Consider the following 12,756-nt stretch of genomic DNA (forward strand, 5'->3'; position numbering starts at 1 on the left):
AGCAGGTGTTTGGCAGGGTTAAAAAGGAATTATGGGCTGTAATGCAATCTCTTGAGCTACAGAAATGACCACATTCAGTATGCAAGTGCTCAGAATTGGCAGTGGACTTTTCTTTAACCTGAGGTAAAGCTCTTCTTGAAGGAAATTATTTTCAAATATTGTCCATAAAGACTGCAACAATTACAGGCTGAATGTAAAGTCTGTCAGAAAAAGAGTAACATGATGACATGCCAGCAACTGAAAGTTCATGACTTTGCTTTTCATTACATAGGAAGCTCATGAGATCTGGTTTTCAGCTTTCTCAGTGCACCTCACTGGATAAGAATGTAAGTTTTCCTTTCCACTGTTTCCATTGTAATAATGTTATCACCAAAGATTAGTATAGAAAATGTGTGATCTATAACTATCCATATAAATGAGATTTATCAAAGCACTGAAACTAATATGAGAACTGATTCTCTGTCAACCCCCTTCTTGTGTAAACACTGACACAAGTTAAAGGCACAAAAACTGTGAAATAGGTAAAATGGTTTTGCATCAGAATAACTGGCCCCAGAAAGAGACCTGAACTGCCACCAATGAGTCATATTGGTGAGGCTCTATTTCTTTTGAGGTAAAAGTAAAGCTTACTTAGAAGTCATATCAGAAAAATGCTTTTAGAGATTTTATAAACAATAAATTAAAACAACACGATTATGAGCTAGAAACAGTCTTTGCTTGGGAACAAACATAATTAAAGGAAGACAATTTTAAAGCAACTGTTTCTTTTTAGTATGGAACAGAGAATTATTTTGAACATGTGGGTTCTACCTCAGTGGAAAAAATCATTTTTTTATGCAATTCTAATTGGAAGACTTGCCACTGACTTCAAAGGGGGTTATATTGTCCACAGTACAGCTCAAAATATGTTCAGAGAATCTAAATATTTTACTAAGACACATACTTCTCTCCTGTGGATTTACAATAAGCATAAAAGTTATCTTATATAAAATGCCCTCTTTTCAGTTTTACTAGCTCTTGCTTAAATATTAAATAATGCTGACTGTAAGAAAAAACTGATGAAATTTCATATAATATAGTCATGTACACAAGGTGATCTAATCATGATTATCCAGATAAGCAGCTTAAATTCAGTTATCACTCTAATTCAATCCTACATGGCCAATTTCCCTGGGAAGAAACCAAATTAGGCTGCAAGGATGTTACCATCAGAAAAAATGCTATTAAAACAACTTAGACTGTAAAGATGTGTAATAATTTGCAATTATGGGGATTTTTACAGTGTAGAACAAATACTGCAGAGCAGTTGCTGTTGATTTTAAGTTGCTGATGTGTATAAGTGCGCACAGGGATATACTGTACAGAACTGGATCAAAACTAGTCATATGTCACTGAATTATAACTTTGTAGTCTTATTAGTGGGTTTTAGTGCTTCAAAGTAATAATTTGTAACTTGCTAGCCAAAGTTGCTCTTGCAATTGAAAATAAAAAACCTGGGAAACTTTAATATTGCAATACATGTAAAAACAGAAGGACAAAGCTTTGATAAATTAAGACTTAACTATGTAGTAAAAGATACAGTGAAATAATTTCAGTTTCTCAGGTATGGCTGCTGAGCAACTGATAGACTTATTTCCCTAATCACTTTAAAAAGTCAATAGGAATTGGCTTAATAAAGATTGGATTTGACTTCAGCATATTAAATATTGAGTCAGATAGTCAAATGAAAAATCCAAGTTTTTAAAATAATGGAGGTGGGATTCAATTCACAATAGGTATTTGCTTTAGGATAAGCTTGATTATTTTCCAAGTTTTGTACTTTGTTTAGAAATGTTTGTTCATACCATAATGGCCTAAAAGTACATGGCTGGTACCATGTGAGATGTCCAAAGGTATTCAAGATGACTGAAGTGCAAATAGGCTCCTGCACACAGGCAGCTTATTCCTGTCTTTGGTATCCATGAATTCTAACTGGAGCTATACACGCACATGGGTACCTTAATTTTATTCTTCAGCCGGATTTGACTGGGATGGTTTGATTTGTATTTTCTTCTTAGATTTTTTGCAGATAAAACATTCATGCTCTCTACCAAGGTTAAAAATGTGTGTTTACTTCTGGAGGAGTCACTGTGGCACAGAAAATAGATGAATTTTTCCTCACTACTCACAAAATTTGTTCAAGCATCTGATGAAAGACAGACAAGACAGATTTGGGGCATATTTTCATACATTTTGATTACTGGTAATAATTTTGGAATTCTGCTCTTCCCTAAAAATACAAACTCATCACCCTAAAGGGGAAATACCTCATATCTATTCGGAAATACTATTGGAACGTGCTGGCTTTCATTAAATTGCCTTTGCATTCTTAGGATTTTTTATACCATGTTAACATTTCTGGAATGAAATGCTTCATTTTTCTGTATTTGATTTTTTTCATCCTTCTAATTGTTCTTTGTGTTTATATTATAAATATAAAAAGACTTAAACCGTAGTTTTTGATCTACATGTTTTGTTTCAATTCTAACTCAATTGTTGCTTCAATTGATCTTGGAAAATAACATATAGAAAATCTTGAATCCTTTTTTAAACCCAAATCTGAAATAAAAGGCCTAGTCTTAAGTTTTCCATTCAAATCAGACAAGTTATTTCAGTGACTAGAAAGATGAATTTACCCTATATGTACTTAGTATACCCTAAGGTATGCAACTTGTGATTTGGCTATGCCCTCTGAGCATTATCTACTGAAGGTCTTTCAGTATTATTCCTTTCATAATTCTCTAGTGTGTGTTACTTGCCTTATCTGAAGTATGGGAGGGTACAATACCAAAACCGTACCACAGATTCAGTGAATATGGTTTAGTTTGTTTTACCTTCAGAACTCCATGAAATCCATGGTTTGCAATAGTATCTTGGCATTGTTAATGTTGGTGCTTTTGGAAGATCATGAGTTCCTATTATCATCTTCTTATTACTTCTGAAATTTTCAATATATCTGTTCTGGATCTCTTCTGGTGTCCTGTGCCTGTTACTTATAAAGACAGTACTTCACTTACCTCACTCAAGTAATCAAATAGACTCAATCAAGGGGGTAGCAAAATAGTTTATATACACTGAACAGGGTTTATTTTAGATGCAACACCATACTATAGTAATTTCTACTTTTCTTTCTTGTGTTACAGTTACTAACTGACGATTTAAGCATCAGGAGATTAACTGAATTAGCCTAGGTCATTCAGAGATGGTGTTTCTGCTATGAGTGCAGTAATGGATAAAAAGTTCTAGCCAACTACAAGTTTTAAATAAAGTATATTGTGCAGAAAGGTTTTTTTTTAAATAGAACAACCTTTACTACTTGGGGGGGAGGGGGGGGCGAAGGCAAAACTTTCCAGGAGTTGCACCTGTTGACACTGACATCTTAAATGTATAAGGTCATTAATAAAGGTTTCTAGCATTTGTTTAGATGTCTTAGGCTATGCCACCTGGCTGTCAGTGTTCCAGGAGTTCATGGGTCTCCTCCTGATTCTTTATCATGTTTTCCACTAGATGGATAGAGCCATTTCAACTGACATTAAATGCCTATGTTTAAGGATATAAATGGTTCTTATGTTTTTTGATGCCCTGCTTTTTACATTTAGGCATATAATTTCATAGCAAAATCTGTAGCCATAGTGTCTCTAAATCTGCTACGAAATACATAAGTGACTTTGTCCTCCTGTGATCTTAACTTGAGGAAATGTTTCCAAAATCACAACGGCAAGCCAAAACAAATCAGGTAATTTAATTCTCTTTCAAGTCAAAAGATAATGTTATAATTGGACTGCTCTTCCCATTCATGGGATTAAACACCTCAGAGCTTCATCTCTTACCACAGTTTGGTCTTCTGCCAAAAGGCATTTAATTACAAACAAGGCTGGTAAGATCCAGAGACATAAAATAATCCCAAATTAGAATTTCCATCTCCCAAGTACAATTTTCTGATGTCCTCCAAATTCATTTTCACAACAATCTCATCTAGGAATAAAGAAAAGTAACGATTAAAATGTGGTACTGTATCCAAATCCAAGTATTGCCAAAGCTCAGAAATACTGGTATTTGGAACTCTGTTTTGGACTTGTCTCTTTATTAGCTTTGTTACCACCCTGTTCTGGAAGGAAGTGTTTTTTGAAGCTCATATAGTGAGGGTGTCTGTAGCTGGTTAGACACACACAATGAATCCAATTAATTGCTAGTAGTGGGGTGATAATATACCTCCATTCCAATCCCTCCATCTTCTGATTTGCTTTTCACCCAGACAGGTCCCACACCTGCTCTTTTCTGCTGAGGCCCTTCCCTTGCATCTTCTCTGAACTGTAGAGCTTGACAACTCTGTATATGATATGCTAAAATGGAGTGTTTTATTACATGTCTAGATGGTCTTGGAAAAAGGTGACAGGAATCTACAGAATTGATTGGTAAAATGTTAAAGGCTTGCGCACACTATCCTTTATCATACACTATATCATACCTATTTTCAAAAACCATTGTAACAAATTTGCCACGCATTTCATTAGCCACTGCCTAGAGGACAGGAAAAAAACTTGCATCCCCACATAATTTTCAGGTAGAGTTCTGTTATTTTGTGAGAAGAAAAAGTAAATTAAGTCTTGTCATTATGCTAGCAGCATTTTGGCTTCTAAGGAGATGATTAGTGCACTAAGTTCAAAAATGTCATGAGTTTATTCCTGATTAATTAGTGATATTTGTCAGCACTAATACTTCTGCAGCAAATGGCCTCATATCTCAGGAACATCACGCAAACAAGACTGCACAGCACTTTTTCTGTGTAAATTCTACTAAATGTACAAATATGAAGATTATCTGCTTTCCTCCAAAATGTGTGCTTGTCCCAAAACATAGTTTTGGCAAAGCAGCTTAAAACTTCCGTCATTCGTCTGTTTATAAGCTCTCCAAATTTCCTTATTCTCAGTGTAGCTATGACCATTTACTAAGAATATGCATCTTTATTTACATGTCTGTATATGTATATATAATTTATCCTATGCAGCAATTCTAACAATGTTCAATACATATGAGATTGTTTTTGTTTTTTCATTTGTTTTGTTTTTGTTCATCAGGATAAAATTTTAAATACACTTTCTGATACTTCCTATGCTGCATCATCTGAAACTTGTTAGTCTTGTATTTGAGATGCTTTCTGAGAAAACAGATCTGACATGGTAGAAAATTCCTGTTTTATTACTAACTGAACGTAAGCTACTTGTGAATAATTAGTGTGGCAGAGATGGCTAACTCTGATTTGAGAAAAGGATAAAAATGAAGATTCTTAGGGTTTCTTATGATACTTTACATTTTTTTCAGTGACAGTGTGTGTGGGGAGGATGGTATTGTTTAACTAAAATGTCCAAATTAACATGTAGTTAATTTGCAGTAATACTAGATATGTTCTGATTTCACCTTCAGGATTTAAGTAGTCAAACTTGACTGCAAAACTCAAAAAATTAACATTGTTTGAATATAAAACAAGACTGGTGATTTAAAATGTGGCCCCAAAAGTAATTTTATTAGTTTCCTCTTCTCTCCTGGGCTAAAATAATAATAATAAAAAATCTGGATTCCTCCAGCTCTACAGTTAATTGTGTAGTAACATTGCCCTTCTGAGAATCTTTTCTGGCTGTATTATTTCTAGATAGAACACCTGAAGATTCATTGGCCATATCAGTCTGGAGTAACAAACTTCTCTTGGATTGAGTGAGAACATGTCAGTCAACGAGTTCTGTTGAAGATACCACACACAGTTTCACTGAGTCCTTACGCCTTCCAAACATCCTGCAGCACCCTGGGAGCCAGCATTGCTTTGCACCGAGATGACACACCCTGTGTGTCTCAGGTGTATGCTTGGGCTTGGTTTGCAGGAAGAAGCAGGGAGCCTTAGTTGAGAGCAGAGCAAGCATGCCTTTCTGTTTAGACGTTGACATGAAGTTCTTTATTTCTACTGCCTTGGATAAGTCTGCTCCCATAAGGTTCTTGTTTCAGGGTCCTGAATGTTCCCAAAAACTATTGCCCTGTGGCATTTGTTCTCTTCAGAAATCCTTGGCTATTCTCTGATGAATCTGGCTGATGAGAGTTGTATATTCATTAAGAGTTCTTCAGCTGCCCCTTATCTAGAATTGTTCTGCCTTCCTTTTTAAACTAAAAGCTTACTTTGCCCTGCACTTGCCTGAAGTATTCTAACAACAGGCAAGTTTAACTGAAAATAGCTACTGTTAAAGCTTTGATATTTCTAGAGTACCCAGTAAGTTACCTGACTTTGTTCTGTATAGATTGAGTTTTGGAAGTTTTCCAGATTTATAAGCTAGTCCCTACTGAATACAACCTGTTTTGGCAAAAATAAATTCATGCACGCCTGAAAAATAATTTGGTGCTGACTTGTTTCTAATTTTCTTCTACTGGTATTAATTTTCTGAACATTTAAATGTCCAGGAACTGTTTTGCTGACATTCATCTGCTCAAGCTGGAGAATTTTAAGACTCATCAGCTAAAATGTTCCTACCATAATGTAACTGGAAATGCAATATTGTTTCCAACAGCTCTTTATCAGAACCACAAGCAGGGAAAAAAAAGCTGGGCAAGAATCTGAAAATACCTATCACATCCAGGACAGTGCATGCTTAGGCAGCTACTTTGCGTGAATGTGATCACAAAATTAAATTCAGCACATAATGTCCCAGTTTGTTCATAGATGAATTATTCTTTCAATTTTATATGCATAAAGTTTCAAGTCTACCAATATAACTTATGGTATATGTTCTGGTTTTAATTTACCTAAACAAAAGTTCAGTTTCACAAACATCAAATATAATGAAAATGCCCTTTTAATTAGTGTGTTAGGATATACATGTTTATTCCACACGAACTTCCTTTAACCTAACACATGAGAAATGACCCATCCTGTGCTGTTCCTGCTTAATGTCAAAGCTGTAGGGAAAAATGTTTATAACATTAGCTGCATTCTTTCACTGGGGGCTGGCAATTAACGTTGTGTCTGGAATCAGAAAACTTCAACATGTCTTTCATTACTACCTGTCTGGGTGGCAAGGAGGAAATGAAAAGAAGTTTTCTATTCTTGTCACATCTAGTTGCAGGATTTACTAGAAGCGGACCTTGTTCCAGTTATATGGAGTAAGATTATACCAAAGCTGCTGATCTGTTTTCAGAAGAATTGTTACAATCCTTGAGAGAAATAGCTGGGAGTAATAGAATTTTAACAGAAATGAATCTGTTACTAGCCGGGAAAAAATTGCTACAGCCATATAGACCTAAGGTGCCACGCTTGCAATTTCAAGCATGGTATATGAAATTATGACTAAGAAGAGGGAAAATACATTGAAAGAAAGTTCTTCTAATCCAAAATTTAAACTCCCTGTGATTTACCCCATCTTACTCTTCTGCAGATAGTTTCCATCAAGAGGTTATTAGACCAGGCAATGAACCTCTCTTTCAAGTCACTTCACGCTCAGGCCTCACTCTAGCTCAACTAATCCAAGCGATGAGGTAGAAGTTAGATATTTCATGCTTCCGTGCTACAGCTTTGCAGAAAGCATTTTACCTTCTGGGACCAGGCCTGAAAACTGAGGCACTGTGAAAAATAAAATAAAGCTCCTGCAGCTTTTGCTTGGGTTCATCATCCTCAAGATTATCATATAAACATTAAATTGCTTGATTCTTGACATTAGTATCTTTTATCTGTCTTTGGATCAAAGAAGACTGTTGTCCAAAACTGTTACCAAAACAAACATTATTCTGTATTGGTTAGACTGATATGATTGTTTTCTGTTTTGATCAGCAAAGAAAAAAGTAATTTCCATCAGAAAATAAAGTACCTTCAAATTTTGCACTGGTAGATGTGGCACTTTGCTTGTTAAAAATTTGCCACTGATCTAAAAGAGATGTCTCTGTTGTGATGACAGGATCTATTAGTGTGCCTGTGGAAGGTCAAGAGATTGTCTGTCCATCAAAATGTTTTCAGTTTCAGACTAGCGCTTGTTAAATACTTTTTTCCGCATATAATCCCTCAAACCACAATACTACTTATCATTTCCAAATAATGGGCCTCAATTATGCTGTATGGTAAAAGTCAAAAAGGACCTGGGGGTCCTGGTGGATGACAGGTTGACCATGAGCCAGCAGTGTGCTCTCATGGCCAAGAGGGCCAATGGGATTCTGGTGTGCATTAAAAGGAGTGTGGCCAGCAGGTCAAGGGAAGTGATCCTCCCCTTCTACTCTGCCCTGGTCAGGCCTCAACTGGAGTACTGTGTCCAGTTCTGGGCTCCCCGGTACAAAAAAGACAGGGATTTCCTGGAAAGAGTCCAGCAGAGGGCCACAAAGATGATACGGAGCCTGGAGCATCTTCCCTATGAAGAAAGGCTGAGAGACCTGAGTCTGTTCAGCCTGGAGAAAAGAAGACTGAGAGGGGATCAATGTGTATAAATACCTGAGGTGTGGGAGACAGAGGGATTTGGCCAACCTCTTTTTAGTGGTTTGTGGGGATAGGACAAGGGGTAATGGCCACAAGATAGAGCACAGGAAATTCCGCACCAACATGCAAAAGAACTTCACAGTGAGGGTGACGGAGCACTGGAACAAGCTGCACAGGAAGGTTGTGGAGTCACCTTCTCTGGAGATATTCAAGGCCCATCTGGATGCCTACCTGGGCAGCCTGCTCTAAGGAACCTGCTTTGGCAGGTGGGTTGGACCCGATGATCTTTTGAGGTCCCTTCCAACCCCTTCAATTCTGTGATTCTGTGAAATACAAGTTATCCTCTGTGCTCTCAAAAAATGGACGTAAGACATTTCCACAAATGCACCAGTTTATTGGCTTTATATAGAACAAAGCAGGCAATGAAGGAAGGTGTGGGCTAAATCCCAAACCACAGGTGAGTTCACTGTGATGAGTATAGAAATTTCTAGTCAGCAGCCTGTGAGTCACTATGACTGACGTGCCCACAAAGACGTAAAAATGTAAACCTAAGAGGATCGTCTCAAGTCCTTGTGCCAGACTGGATGTGCTATCCTAGTCTGCGCATACCAGACGCAGTATCAACTAAGTTATATTAATAAACTTGCCAGGACCTTTCCTTCTGATACAGTTGAGGGGTACAGACTGAGGACAGTCTTAGGCCTGCACAGTGCCAAGCACTGCCTCAGGACAAAATCCAGGTGTTGGCACAGATGAGCAAAGGCTAACACGTTAGGATGATAGAAGCACTGATGAGAAACAATGTGAAATCAGCTCATGGTTGGAGATGTGCCCATAACCATATATCCCAGAGTGCTTGTATATTTTAATTTGTAAGCAGTCTGTCCAATACTGTCGCTATGTGTGTTCAGAAGGGGTCTACTCCCTCTCCTGTGATTCATCTAACGTTGTACCTTACATGTCATTGAACTGGTATCACTAAGAACAAGTAATATCACATCCCAGGGAAATTAACAGTCTACCTGAAGAAAGACAAGCCATAGGAATCCAGGAAACTTTACTAGTCTTCAGGGAGAAACTCAGATTTTGGCAGAATTCAAGATGAAATCAGTAACGTGTGGCTGGTGTTCACAGAAGCTCTCATGATTCTAGAACCCTTGAACATTTAAAATTGCAGGGATTATTGGCATTTCTGAAATATTGAACACCTTGGTATTAAGGATTCTGATTAAAAAAAAAAATTTCTATATCTTGTGTTAGCAGGCATGCTTAGGTTCACCAAATCCTGAACTTGAAAAAAAAAATAACTGTGCAAGTGTAATAGTTAAACTTACATGTATTCCAAATGTATATGCAATACAAATATTCAAGAGGGGAGAGAAGAAAATATTTCTGAGCCTGTAAGTAGTCTCAACTGCTGTGTTGCTGATAAAATGTCCACATCCTGATGAGTGGACATCAGCTATGTAAACAGATGTTCTGGAAGAGAAAAGGAAGTGATGAATAGCTGACTTATTTTTGTCCCAGTTTTGCTCAAACTGACAGTTATGGGTTTAAAGAGTGGTTGCCATGGCCAGCAAATCCAGCCAGGCTTTTAAGTGCAGCTAAATCCAATAGATACTCTCAACTTTACGCTTTTGCCCTAGAGACGATTAATGGTCGATAGTTATTTTGAGTTATTTGAGGCTAATCAGGAATGCATGCACAGATGTTGAAAGATTGAATTTATACCTCTGGAATAGATTCAGGTGCATTTAAAAATATGCTGTTATTAAAATCATTATTTACAATGGCTTTAAGACTGTGGCAAATCTCACTTTCTAAAAGAGATTTAACTGTTTCTTGACTTTCAGTGGACAAAGCTGAAGTATCCTGCTGAGGGACAAAACAGCATGGTCATTATACACTCTATCAATACTCTACTTTTCTACAACTATGTTGTAATGAAATAAAGTATTGCGTATAAATATACAAAACAACTTTGGTTGTTTGCCAAAGTTAGGTTTTATTTTAGTTTGAAAACGTATTTACTTTTTCCTTTTAAAATGCCTGCTTTTGGAAATATATAGGCAAATCATATTGCTAGCACTGTAGCTCTAAAAAATTAAGAAATATACTAAGCTGTATGGTAGGCAGACCTTAAAAATACTCCAGGAGAAGCACTTTCTGCAAATTGAAATGCCCTGTTTGTAAGCTGCTCAGAGTTTTGGACCTTGATGGAACAAGGTAGCTGCATCTTTTTGTTTAACTAAAGGAGTCCCAAGTAAGCAGTTGCGATCCTACATGGTGCATTCATTCTGCCACACAATGCCCATCAGGAGAGTATTTAAACGGCTTAAAGTCTTGGGGAGGGCGAGGGGCAGACAAAGCCCAAGCTGCATTTCAAACCTGAATGCTGAAAACTTTGTCAGCGTTTTAAAATTAAGTTTCATCTATTCATATGTTAAGACTTAGGGAGATGAATTAGGACAGCTGAGAAACTGATTACAGCGTCTTGCTGCATTTTTTCTTTTTGCTGTTCACGTAGCCAAGATGACACGGCCCTTGCTGAAATACTTCTATCTCGTGATACACGTATAAAAAACAAATAGATAAGATGGTTGATCTTGTGCCTTTCTTGTTCTGCCACACGCTTTTTCTTTGAACCACATGTCATTAACAGAGCTAATGGGATTTTGGCATGGACCCAAAGGGGTGGTAGGGGAGAGGGGGTAGGGGGAGATGGATGGGAGTGCGATGAACTACTGAGAGAAGCACTGCTGCCTTTCTTTGCTCTAAAGCGATGTCAGGTTTATCAGGCTTCTCTTCAGTCCTTCCTGACAGGACTGGAGGCACTTCTCTATACATGTATGTGTCTCATACATTCATGAGCCTCTTTGACACCCTTGCATCTTTTGTTAAGAGCTGAAAATGCAGATCATTGCTCTACCCTTCCCTCAGCTGCCATATGGCATTGTGGAAAGGGGCCCACAAAGGAAGGAGGGGAAAGTGGAAAAAAAAAAAGGGGGGGGGAGAAATGAAACTACCACCAGATGAAATTGATTTATTTTTACCATTAGGGGGTAGGGGGTGGAAGCCTCTTGCAATATAAAACCTTCTTGCAGAGCAAGCAAGCAGTCTGCCTGCATGACAGCCCTGGTATATGTTAAAAATAACATGGCTTGAAAATAGAAGCACCATTGTTATGTGCAACTACTGTAACAAATTTATATGAAATGGAATTCATCATCTAAAGTGAAACAACTGCCAAGGCTGCCAGCTTTTCTATTTTTCCCTGTTGTCTGCGAGAGGTAAAAACCATGAAACCCCAAGTACTGCATAGGTGCAACTGTTTGGCATCACTGTATATTTTTCTGAAATCTCTCAGAATAGCTTTGGTGTAGTCTGCATTTTTGTGGAGCTAAACCTTTCCTAAAGTAAGCAGCAATTAGAGCACTTTATATAATTGCTTTAAAAACAAACCAAAAAAATGTGTTTGAGAAAAAGAAACTTGCCATGTCAATTCTTTGGTTATTTTTATGTGAGTCCATGCTTTATGAAACACTAAATAAATTCTTCAGATGAAATGCTATGTGGCATATGCTATGTATTAGCTAAACTAAACATTCTTACTTACCGCACCAGGTTTACATTCCCTGTTGATATAAATAAGCTCAGTCAGGGTTTAAGTGACTTCCACTTTTTTATGGTAGTGTGGAAAAGGTTAAAAACATGAAACTTTAATGAATTTATTTCCTCATTTTCCTCTATCTTTAATTTTAACGTGCCATTCAGTGAAGAGGTAGCTTTAAAGATTTGCATTGTGTACAGGAAGATCTGTCTGTTTTGTAAGGTTTGCTGTCAGGATTCTGTTCAAGGAGGTATACAGTCTTCATAATGTTATTTATAATACTCTAGTCATTCACTGAAGAAGGGCCATACTGTGACTAGCAGGAAATAGTCCATACCTTGATAACTATGTGTAGTAAGTATTCATCAGCTTCTGTTACCAATCTGAAAGTAATTCAGATAAAAACAGTTCATTTATTAACAAAAGAACAAAAGCTATGGCAAATTTTAATCATAACAATAATCTACTACTAACAACATTTACAATTCTTTATGCACCATTAATAAACAATAACTAGAAAAAAAACTATTGATCAGGAGTACAGACAAAATTGTATTTGATGTTTTTTATGCCTTTAGGAATTAAAGAGGAAACAACACAATCAATGTTGAACATAGGTTTATAATGTTCTGTATGGGAAGACCATACATGGCACTAGCTCTAAAAA

The 12,756-nt window shown here is 37.0% G+C and overlaps 1 long non-coding RNA gene across 4 annotated transcripts in view; it reads left to right on the forward strand.

Moving 5' to 3' along the window:
- The window catches only part of LOC121069736, a 245,677-nt gene that overhangs the window by 15,305 nt on the left and 217,616 nt on the right, over positions 1-12,756 (forward strand). The gene's annotated exons all lie outside the window — the stretch shown is intronic.

Source organism: Cygnus olor, chromosome 4, assembly GCF_009769625.2.
Source record: "Cygnus olor isolate bCygOlo1 chromosome 4, bCygOlo1.pri.v2, whole genome shotgun sequence".
Classification (NCBI taxonomy): domain Eukaryota; kingdom Metazoa; phylum Chordata; class Aves; order Anseriformes; family Anatidae; genus Cygnus; species Cygnus olor.